Source organism: Hylobates moloch, unplaced genomic scaffold (assembly GCF_009828535.3).
Source record: "Hylobates moloch isolate HMO894 unplaced genomic scaffold, HMol_V3 SCAFFOLD_2, whole genome shotgun sequence".
In the NCBI taxonomy this organism is placed as follows: Eukaryota; Metazoa; Chordata; class Mammalia; order Primates; family Hylobatidae; genus Hylobates; species Hylobates moloch.
This window is the reverse complement of record NW_026652277.1, coordinates 134256699-134267932: the sequence shown is the minus strand read 5'-3', so window position 1 is coordinate 134267932 and position 11234 is coordinate 134256699. Positions and strand designations below refer to the sequence as shown.

The 11234-nt window shown below is 40.9% G+C and overlaps 2 pseudogenes; both read left to right on the top strand.

Moving 5' to 3' along the window:
- Window positions 1-2759: 2759 nt before the first annotated feature.
- On the top strand, window positions 2760-4038 carry LOC116471294 (keratin, type I cytoskeletal 18-like; annotated as a pseudogene).
- Window positions 4039-7790: 3752 nt separating this feature from the next.
- On the top strand, window positions 7791-8388 carry LOC116471302 (chromobox protein homolog 3-like; annotated as a pseudogene).
- The last annotated feature ends 2846 nt before the right edge of the window (window positions 8389-11234 follow it).

Here is an 11234-nt window from a genome sequence, read left to right as displayed (position 1 = left end):
AAAGTCCAGCTCAAGTTCTGGTACTTCTATGATGTGCGGCACCCTTTCTGTCTCCCTCCTGGACAGAACCACCAGCCTAGTTCACACTGACTCTTCTCTCCTCTGCCTGATCTCCTTCAGGACATTAGACCAAATATACTGTACTGGTTTACTCATCAGTACGAGGTTCTTTTCTTTCAGATATGTCATAACACTGTCAATGCCTGGAGGAGGGTAAAATTCTGACTCTGACCACCAAGCTGATCTGCACAGAAGGGGATACGTGATTGTTCAAGTACTAGCTGAACCCAAAATTTCAAACTGCAGCTACATCTATGTAACGTTGCTTCCTCCACCTTCAGTTTTCTCAAGGCAGCGTTGTTCTGACACAAACACTGTAACCACTTCTGTGATATTGAGCCTTACTCTGTGTGACTCCAGAGTGAGCTGAGGTGTGCTTGAAAGAACATGGGCTTTGAAGTCAAGTGCATCTTGTTTGTGGTGTGTTTAACAAGTATGCCCTTCTGAGACACAGCACCCTTATTTGTAAAAGAAGGATGATAGTGCCCACTTTTCAAGATTATTGACATGAGTAGATTGAGTAGCATATGTAAAGTGCCTTTACATATAGGGTATGTCTATTAAATGAATGATCAGTGTGAGAGTTTTCCCCTTAAAATGCAATTTGGGGAATAGACAACAAATAATTACATTGTACATAAGAATCTCGATGAATACTGAATTCTGAATTTTAAACCGACGATCAATTCAGTGGATAGTATTAAGTGACTCAATGACTCTGCTACCTTAAGAGAATTGGTGTACACCTTAGCTGTCTGCTTCACCACAAGGAGAGTATCTGGATATGGAGCTTGGGTGGGCAGTTCACAATGAAATGGTTCTTATTGGTGCCCATCCACTAGGCTTGCCTTATTTTATCTGGGAAGAATAGGTAGCCCATGGAACCAAGTGAATTTTTAGAGAATGGACAAGAAATGTATTATTCTTTTCTTAGTCCAACTTGCCTTCTTAACTACTCTCTCTCCAACACTACCAGCAGGGTGCCTAGCGTAGTGCCAAAAGCTGTCATTCCATAGTGATATAGTAAATAGATATCTTTTTTCTGTGTGTTTAGAGGCCAACCCCAGATGAGGGTCTTCATGGTCATGCAGGAAAGTTGGGGCCCTCTTCTCTGAGATTAGACCAGATACTGCCAGGCTTCCTGTCAACTTGCAGCAAAGTTGCGTGTTTGAAACGAATCACTTCTGCTCTGACTATTATCTTTGTAATTTTTCATCTCCCAAGATAAATTTCTTCCTTTATGCCTTGAGTAACTGTCCTCTTACTGCTGGACTTTTCTTCATCTCTACCATAATACTCTAAGATGTGTCCTCTCTCCTCCACCCTTCGCATATTCCATCATGCACAAACATCACTATATCCACAACCTTTGTGCTGATGGCTTTATCCAAACCTCCCCTAACTGAAACCTAATAAAAATGCACCCTTCTGTCTTCTTGAGTGAGATTAATTTATTCTCCCACATCTCTCAAACCAAGAGGGATGGCTGGCATTTTCCTGGTTACCTGCTGATAGCCATACCAGGGTTTTACCACCATGCTGTAATAGTTTATCATCCACTGAGGCTCAATCTAATCAGCACCATCTCCTCCTTCACCTCATTCCTATGGTCTGTTTTCATTCCCTTCATTTATTAAGACTCTAATGAAGTCCATCACCTTCTCTTCTCTGGCTTCTGTTATTTAGTCAAGGATTTGTTTGAAATATGTTTACTTACAGAAACTTTTATCTATCAGCCCCCTCCCCCAACTAGATTAATTCATTTGTTAACCAGTTATTAGTTCATTTGTTCGTTAAGTAATTCATTTAAATGTTTAATAAACACTCAGAATATGTCAGGTACCTATCAAAAGTGCCTGGTATTGCTGGATACAACAAGGAAGAAGACACAGGTATCCTGCCGTCTTTGAACTTATAGTAGAGATGATATAGGAAATGGAAAGGAGGGGTCCTAAAGATTATGCACAGGATAAATTGGAGTTAGACAGTGTCCTGAAAGAGCCTCTATGAGAAACTGACATTTAATCTGAATGAGTCTGGGGTACAAAGGAGCTTGGTTGGAAAGAAGGCCAGAGTTATGGGAGCATTGAGAATGACAGGCAAGTTGGCACAGCATGAGGCCAAACCTGCAAGTGGAAGGTCAGGTTTAGGTGCTTCATAGACCAGAATATGTAGTCTGCAATTCTGCCTCTGAAACTTATCACAGACTGAGCTTCATCCTGACATACTGTCTTGTCAGCTTGTGTCTCTAAACACCACCTCCTGGGTTTGCTACTTCTGTGCTCTCCCAAACACAAATCTCCCAGATGCAATGATCATTCAGAACTTAGTACACGTTTCTATAATTGAGAGTCCAGGTTTTGCCTGCTAGCCTGAATGTTTCCCCAGCACTTGGCCTTGAGTCTAGTATCCTGCCATCCACTCCTACCACCACTGGATTGACTGGTTCTAGCTCTGGGTCTATTGAAGATTCCCAGCCCTCCATACCCAGCTCTGTTCTGAGAGGATATTTCTCAGAAGTTCAGACCTTAATGGAAATTGACTAACACCCTAATGGTGTGGAGAGGTAGACTACATAATATTTTAAATGTCTTTACACTTTTGAAAGCCTGTGATTTGCTTTAGCTGTTAAGAAATGAGTAGTAGAACATAGTCGGCAAAGCCTGAGTCCTGTCCTCTTGCTCTCCTCCCTGGACAGCATGAGCTTCACCACTTGCTCCACCTTTTCCACCAACTACCATTCCCTGGGCTCTGTCCAGACACCCAGCTTCATCACCTGGCTGGTCAGCAGTGCAGCCAGTGTCTATGCAGGCACCAGGGACTCTGGTTCCCGAATCTCTGTGTCCCGCTCCACCAGCTTCTAGGGTGGCATGGGATCCGGGGGCCTGGCTGCAGGGATGGCCAGGGGTCTGGCAGGAATAGGAGGCATCCAGAATGAGAAGGAGACCATGCAAAGCCTGAACGACTGTCTGGCCTCCTACCTGGACAGAGTGAGGAGCCTGGAGACCGAGAACTGGAAGCTGGAGAGCAAAATCCGGGAGCACCTAGGGAAGAAGGAACCCCAGGCCAGAGACTGGAGCCATTACTTCATGACCATCAGGACCTGAGGGCTCAGATCTTCGCAAATACTGTGGACAATGCCCGCATCGTTCTGCAAATCAACGCCTATTTTGCTGCTGATGACTTCAGTGTCAAGTATGAGACAGAGCTGGCCATGTGCCAGTCTGTGGAGAGCGACATCCATGGGGTCCACAAGGTCATTGATGACACCAATGTCACTCGGCTGCAGCTGGAGACAGAGATGGAGGCTCTCAAAAAGGAGCTGCTCTTCATGAAGAACCATGAAGAGGAAGTAAAAGGCCTACAAGCCCAGATCGCCACGGCTGACCGTGGAGGTAGATGCCCCCAAATCTCAGGACCTTGCCAAGATCATGGAAGACATCCGGGCCCAATATGACGAGCTGGCTCAGAAGAACTAAGAGGAGCTGGACAAGTACTGGTCTCAGGAGATTGAGGAGAGCACCGCAGTGGCCACCACGCAGTCCGCCGAGGTTGGAGCTGCTATGATGCGCACAGAGCTGAGATGTACAATCCATTCCTTGGAGATCGACCTGGACTCCCATGAGAAATCTGAAGGCCAGCTTGGAAAGCAGCCTGAGGGAGGTGGAGGCCTGCTATGCCCTGCAGATGGAACAGCTCTATGGGATCCTGATGCACCTGGAGTCAGAGCTGACACAGACCCAGGCAGAGGGACAGCACTAGGCCCAGGAGTATGAGGCCCTGCTGGACATCAAGGTCAAGCTGGAGGCTCAGATTGCCACCTACCAACGCCTGCTGGAAGATGGCGAGGACTTCGATCTTGGTGATGCCCTGGACAACAGCAACTCCATGCAAACCATCCAAAAGACCACCACCCACCGGACAGTGGATGGCAAAGTGGTGTCTGAGACCAGTGACACCAAAGTTCTGAGACATTAAGCCAGCAGAAGTAGGGGACCCTTTGAGGAGCAGGAGGCCAATAAAAAGTTTAGAGGTCAAAAATAAAAAATAAAAAGAAATGAGTAATAAGAGTCTCACATTAAGCACAGTGTAAAGCCAATGGTTATGGGTTCCCTTTGGTTTCCTTTAACTATAGTACTTTGTTTTTCAGCACTGTCATTTTCAATGTCAGGAATGGGTTTCAGAAACTACAGAACATTTCTCGGAAAAGAAACTTCTTGAAAGGAAATGCACATACACACTATGAATCTGAAAGTGTCTTGCAATTGTCTTCACGTGTGCTAGTTCTCAAACATTGTTTTCTGCAGCTCTCATAAGAATACAGACTAATGGCATAACCCTGCTTGGAATATGACTGCTAGATTCTAATACAACATTAATCTTGGCCCCAAGACCCTCCAAATAGAGTAAAATCAAATTAATATTCAAATATCTTAGGTAACATGTGCAAGAAGAAATGCCAGATACCAAATTAAAAAGTTAGTTTACAAAATCTGACACTCCTACTCTTAAAGGGAATATCTTTCTGAATGTTAAAATTTGTGGATACATTGCTCGTGTTAGATAACATATTTGAAAATCTGGAACATGCTGTTGTCTTGAGATATTTTAAATGTTTATAAAAGTTTTTCCAATGGAAGCGTAAAGCAGAAGGAGGGAAAGATCAGACCCTTTCCTTGGCACAGGGATGTCATTTGTTAAATGGCAATCCCATGATATTTCAAAAAAGCCTTTTAAAGATTTTTATTCCTTTCTTAGTGTGAATTTCCTAAGCCTATCACAAAAGTTTAAGTACTTAGTGATTAACACACTAATTTTTGTTCTTGCAGCAGATAATTATTTTAACTCTGTAAAAAGAAAAACCATAGCCAAATTAAATTTAACAGAGTTTAATTGAGCAAAGAATGATTCATGAATCTGGCAGCCTCTTGAGCCAGAATAGGCTCAGAGAGAATCCCGTGGAAGATTTGTAGACAGAAAAAGGAAAGTGAAGTACAGAAAACGGAAGTGAGGTATAGAAACAGCCTGACTGGTTACAGCTTGGCATTTACCTTGTTTGAACACAGTTTGAACAGTTGACCCTCTTTGATTGGCCACAACTTGACTGGCACAACAGTAGGTTACAGTCTGCTTACATTACAGAGAAACCTTTAGGCTGAACTTAAGATACGTAAGGAGGCCGCTTTAGGATAAACTTGATTTAACAACTTAGAGAAACTAGATATGGCCAAGTCTTTGTTGACATCATCGTTGCTACCATTGTTGTTGTCACTGCCATCATCAACATCATCTGATACTCTGAGGCAATTAAAGGTCCTAGTTAGTTTTCCTTCTGTGCTTTTTACGGCCTATGTCTATTAGCAACTTTGGTGAAACAGTGTTTTCTCATTGTCTTAGTCTTTCAGTCTGCTATAACAAAATACCTTAGATGGGGTAATTTATAAACAAAAAATTATTTCTCAGAGTACTGAAGGCTGAGAGTCCAAGATCAAGATGCTAGCAGATTTGGTGTCTGGTAAGAGCCTATTCCTCATAGGTGGCAACTTTCCTGTGTCTTCACATGGTGGAAGAGACAAGGCACCTCCCTTCAACCTCTTTTATAAGGGCACTAATCCCATTTACAAGAGTGAAGCCCTCATGATTTAATCACTTCTCAACAGGCCTCACCTTTTAATACTATCGTATTGGATATTAAGTTCCAACATAGGATTTTTGGGGGGACACCAACATTCAGACCATAGCACTCATCAAATCAAATTTTTATTTCAAAGGTGAGAGAGACAGAGACAGAGAGAGACAGAGAGACAGACATAGAAAGAGAGAGATAGCCACAATATGTATCCACAAATTTATATATCCACAAAATATATCCAGAATATATCCACAAATTTTAACATTCAGAAATATATTCCCTTTGGGATTAGGAGTGTCAGATTTTGTAAATTAACTTGTTAATTTTGGCATCTAGCATTGCATTTTGCACATGGTACCTAAGATATTTGAATCTTAACTTGATTTTACTCTCTTTGGAGGGTCTTGGGGCCAAGATTAATGTTGTATTAGAGTCTAGCAGTCATAGTGCAAGCAGGGTCATGTCATTAGTCTGCATTCTTATGAGAGCTGCAGAGCACAATGTTTGATAATGTGTGATAGAGCTTTGTTGTCAATGCACACTTATCGTCACAATTCCAGTTCTCCTGAACTCAAATTTCCTTTACTAATTTATGATATATGATCAAAGATATGAATTTCTGAAGAGAACAATAATAAATAACAAACAAGATTAAAGAATAAAAATGAAGAAAATAAAAATAAACAAAATTTTGAGTTCTTCAAGTTATAGATGACACTATTATAAAATCTCAGAAATTTAAATGAATTCTATGGAGAGTATAAACTGTCATAGAAGATCTTCTCAAAAAGAATGCATCACTTGAAACTTGCTACATTGTCAAGTTGTAGAGTATTATTTAAATAAATTATGAAGTATGGGTGCATAGAATACAAAGTAGATCCATACAATTGAGGTAGATCTGTATGTGCTGGTATGGATGAAAAGACATGGAAGACATACTAATTGGAAAAGATAAGCAAGAACATTTCATGCAATCCATTTGTATACAACAGAAAATTTACTTTGCAAGAAAGCAGAAGAATGGAATCATGTCTTGAAAAGAACTGTGGCTATTGACAAATGTAGCTCAGAACTGTGGCTATTGACAAATACAGCTTGCTGGAATCAAAGAGATAAGAAGCTTACTAAAATTTGGGAGAGATTTACAGTCAAAGGAATCACAAGCCCAAGTAGACCTATGGTCTTCTGACATTATGTAAGAAGGACACGCACTAAGAGAATTACACAGTCCCCAAGACGAATATATGCCCATTAGTACATGGCAAAGGAAGATAACAGAAGACCTTCCAGAGAGTGGAGTCCTGAAAATCAAGGAACATTTCTGTACACTCAAGGTAGGGACTTTTATGGCTTTTGCCAAGTGGTAAGTTAGTAAGCTTCTTATTTCTTTGATTCCAGTAAACTGTATTTGCCAATATCCACCATTCTTTCCAAGACATGGTTCTCAGATATACTGTATCATTTTGCTTTCTTGCCCCATCCTCCGTGTCTCTCTCTCTCTCCCTCTCTGTCTCTCTGTCCCTCGTTCCCTGGTCCTCCTATCCACCCAGCTTCCTCTGTCTCTTCCTCCCTCTCTATCTCGATCTTCATGTCTCTCTATCTTTATATCTCTCTTGCCACTACTGGTACCCTGAATATACGTGAGTCTGTGATTTTCTGTGGAAAAGCCACAACTTTAATTTGATCTTTGCCGTGTGTATTTATCCAATTGAATACCTTAATTTTATCTGCCCTGAAATTCCTTAATCTATTGAAAGGCATTATCAATAGGTGGAGACACCATACTTCTAATTTTACCTTTCCACAGGTTATTTTAATGGGCTTCATCTTTCAAGGCTTCCTCAATTTCTGACTTAGTATTTGGAGTTTAAAGCCTGTTAGGATTTCCAATTTTGCAAGGCCCCAATTTTCTGAAATAGTTCCATTCCTTCTCATATTTGTTAACAAATCAACCAATTCTTTTCTTGAGTTTATAAAGCCTAGTCAAAAAAAATAGCTAGTAGTGGTAGGCGTGCAGGACTGGAGACGCTGCAGACCTGCGACCTGGAGCAGCTCGGAGACAGTGAATAATAGCTCTTCAAGTATGCTATAAAAAATGGCCTCCAATAAAACTACATTGCAAAAAATGGGGGAAAAAAACAGAATGGTAAAAAGTAAAAAAGTTGAAGAGGCAGAGCCTGAAGAATTTGTGGTGGAAAAAGTACTAGATCGACATGTAGTGAATGGGAAAGTGGAATATTTCCTGAAGTGGAAGGGATTTACAGATGCTGACAATACTTGGGAACCTGAAGAAAATTTAGATTGTCCAGAATTGATTGAAGCATTTCTTAACTCTCAGAAAGCTGGCAAAGAAAAAGATGGTAAAAAAGAAAATCTTTATCTGACAGTGAATCTGATGACAGCAAATCAAAGAAGAAAAGACATGCTGCTGACAAACCAAGAGAATTTGCCAGAGGTCTTGATCCTGAAAGAATAATTGGTGCCACAGACAGCAGTGGAGAATTGATGTTTCTCATGAAATGGAAAGATTCAGATGAGGCAGACTTGGTGCTGGCGAAAGAGGCAAATATGAAGTGTCCTCAAATTGTAATTGCTTTTTATGAAGAGAGACTAACTTGGCATTCTTGTCCAGAAGATGAAGCTCAATAATTGTTCACATTGTTTTTTATATATATATTTATATATATATAATATTTGAGTCTTGGATTTTGATTTACTAGTGTGATGAAATAACTACATGCTAATGAAAATCAAGTTTGATATGTTCATTTTGAAAGTAGCGTTGGAAGAGTTGTTGGGGGTTTTTTTGAATCCATAGCACTGGTTACTTTGAACAAACAAAAACTTTCTGTAGTTGCTTCCTTTATCAGAAAAGAACATTTGATCCCATGGTATATTATTTCCTCTTCATTAAAGAACAGCTTTTCTAAATGTTGGGGGAAATGTCCATAGTCATTACTCAATCAAAACATGTGTCCTGGCCGGGCGCGGTGGCTCACGCCTGTAATCCCAGCACTTCGGGATGCCGAGACGGGCGGATCACGAGGTCAGGAGATCGAGACCATCTTGGCTAACACGGTGAAACCCCGTTTCTACTAAAAATACAAAAATTTAGCCGGGCGTGTTGGCGGGCGCCTGTAGTCCCAGCTACTCGGGAGGCTGAGGCAGGAGAATGGCGTGAACCCAGGAGGCGGAGCTTGCAGTGAGCTGAGATCGCGCCGCTGCACTCCAACCTGGGTGACACAGCGAGACTCCGTCTCAAAACAAAAACAAACAAACAAAAAACTTGTTATAAGCCTAAGGACCATTCTAGATTTTTTACATGTTTTGTGCGTGTGTGTGTGTGTGTGTGTGTGTATCCATAAAATGCATATGTAAATTTTTTGTTTGTTTGTTTTTAAGCATTCACACAAACAAAAAATCACAGGTAAGCCCATGTTTCTGAGATGCCATTATTCCGAGCAAAATAAGAGATAATCACTTCAAGTTAAATTGAAAATTTTCCTGAAGCCATACATTTCAAGTGAAATAAGTAATTCTAAATAGGACAATTTAAATTGGATAATTTTAAAGCATCTATAATTGCAGTGGTTTATTTGCAAAATTTCTAAAAGGAAAAATTTTATCACTGCCATCACAGCAGATTTCCTCATCCAGATGAGGAAAGTAGACAAATGCTAGTGTGTTTTAACTAGCTAAACAGAACTAAATTAAATGAACATTTAAAAATTTCTCTAGTGTGCCATTCCTTAACAAAATGTTGAAATCCCTGTTGCTACATTGACTAAAAGGTCATGATGAATGGAATATGTATGACTTGGCTCATAGAAACCTACTCAGATGGTTAGAGATGTTGGCAGTTTAGGACCTGCTGCTACAAATGTGTGAACAACCTTTTGTAATCTAACCTATTGACCTGCATGTTTTTTCTTTACCCCAACTCATTCCTTACATGTAGGCTCAATCTTCAATTTGCTTTACTGGTTCAGCAAAAGCCAGGAGGAACAACTTTGTAGTAATCAGAATGTTATTCAACTGCATATTGTTCACTTTATTGTAAATACTGGTGAACAGTTGTTAATAAATAGTTTTATATTCCTTTAAAAAATAGCTAGTAGTTGCCAACACACAGTAGACACGTTATTTTCCAACCCTTTCCCTTAGAGTCATATTTTCTTTAGCTACATAATCTTCCTCCAAGTTAATACAGAAGTTGGCTTTACCAACCACCACATAACAAGAATTGTCATCTGTCTAGCCTCCATTATCAATTTCTATGCTGTCCACCACTGAACTGCCAAGCCCATGCCACATATTTTAGGGTTTTTTAATTACTAAAGCACCCTGCTTCAAATACCAATATCTGTTCAGAAGTAGCCACAAGGTTTCACCTAACTGCAATGGAAAGAGGAAGTATGGTTCTTTCCCATGTCTTAAAGGCAGAGAACCTGACATGGATGAGTACAGGAAGTCTCCACTACATCTTCTATGACCAGTCTTTCTAAATAGTTCCCCATCCACCCCTTCACCTTTCTTAGCTGCATTTTTTCCTTATTACATGTAGCAGTTTTATCTTTCATTTGTTGCTTGTTAATTTTTGTTCATCTCCTCCACTAGATTATACACTCCAAGAGGGCATAGATAACACCTGACTTAATCCTCTTTCAGTTACACAGGTCTTGGCATAGTGCCTAGGACTTCGTAGGTGTTCAGTACATATTTGTGGGAATAGTGAGTGAATCGGTGAATGAATGAATGAGAAGCAGGCTTAGATTTTCTCTTCTCTTACTGCAGAGCCAGCACCATGCCTATTTTATTCAGCTCAGAATGTGAGCCCTTCTGCACAGGCCATGCTGGTCTGAGCACATCACACAGCTCAGAATAACATAAGGAATCTTGAATTGCCAACCCTGTGGGAAACAGTAGGTAGCTTATCCACGGAGGAACAAGGCAACGCCAGGAAGAAACAAGGTCATGGGCTAAGTTCCAGGTGCAGCTGCAGGGCCACCTGGACACCTACTCCCATCCACTTTAATCAGAGTCACCAAGCCACAGTGGGGGATGGTGGAGGTGCAGGCCTGGGCAGAACAGGGACTGTCCCAGACCTCTTCCTGTTCTCCTTCCTACTCAGCTCAACTGCTTTTGTCTTGTTTACTCAGCACAGTTCTCTTCCCCACTACCCCGACTCCCCATTGTCCACCATCTTTCCATACCCACATATAACTGATTATGGGAGGGATTTTTCTTTTTACTTTAGCTGAGAAAGCAACCCAAGGGAAAGAAATTTTTTTTATATTTTACTTTTAGATTTCTTTTAAAAGTTCACCTCCTTTCTTGGAAGCAATGAACCAATCTTGAATAAGTTTCATTCACAGGTGGATTCAGAGCTTGACGATCTGTGACTGTACTTTGGCATGATACCTGACCTCCTCTGGTAGTGCCAGGCACCTGCAGTACTTATCTTATTAAGGTAATTTAAATGTGGCTGCTAATAACACTCTCTGGCTCTCCTCCAGACTCCATGACTATTCATCCAAGC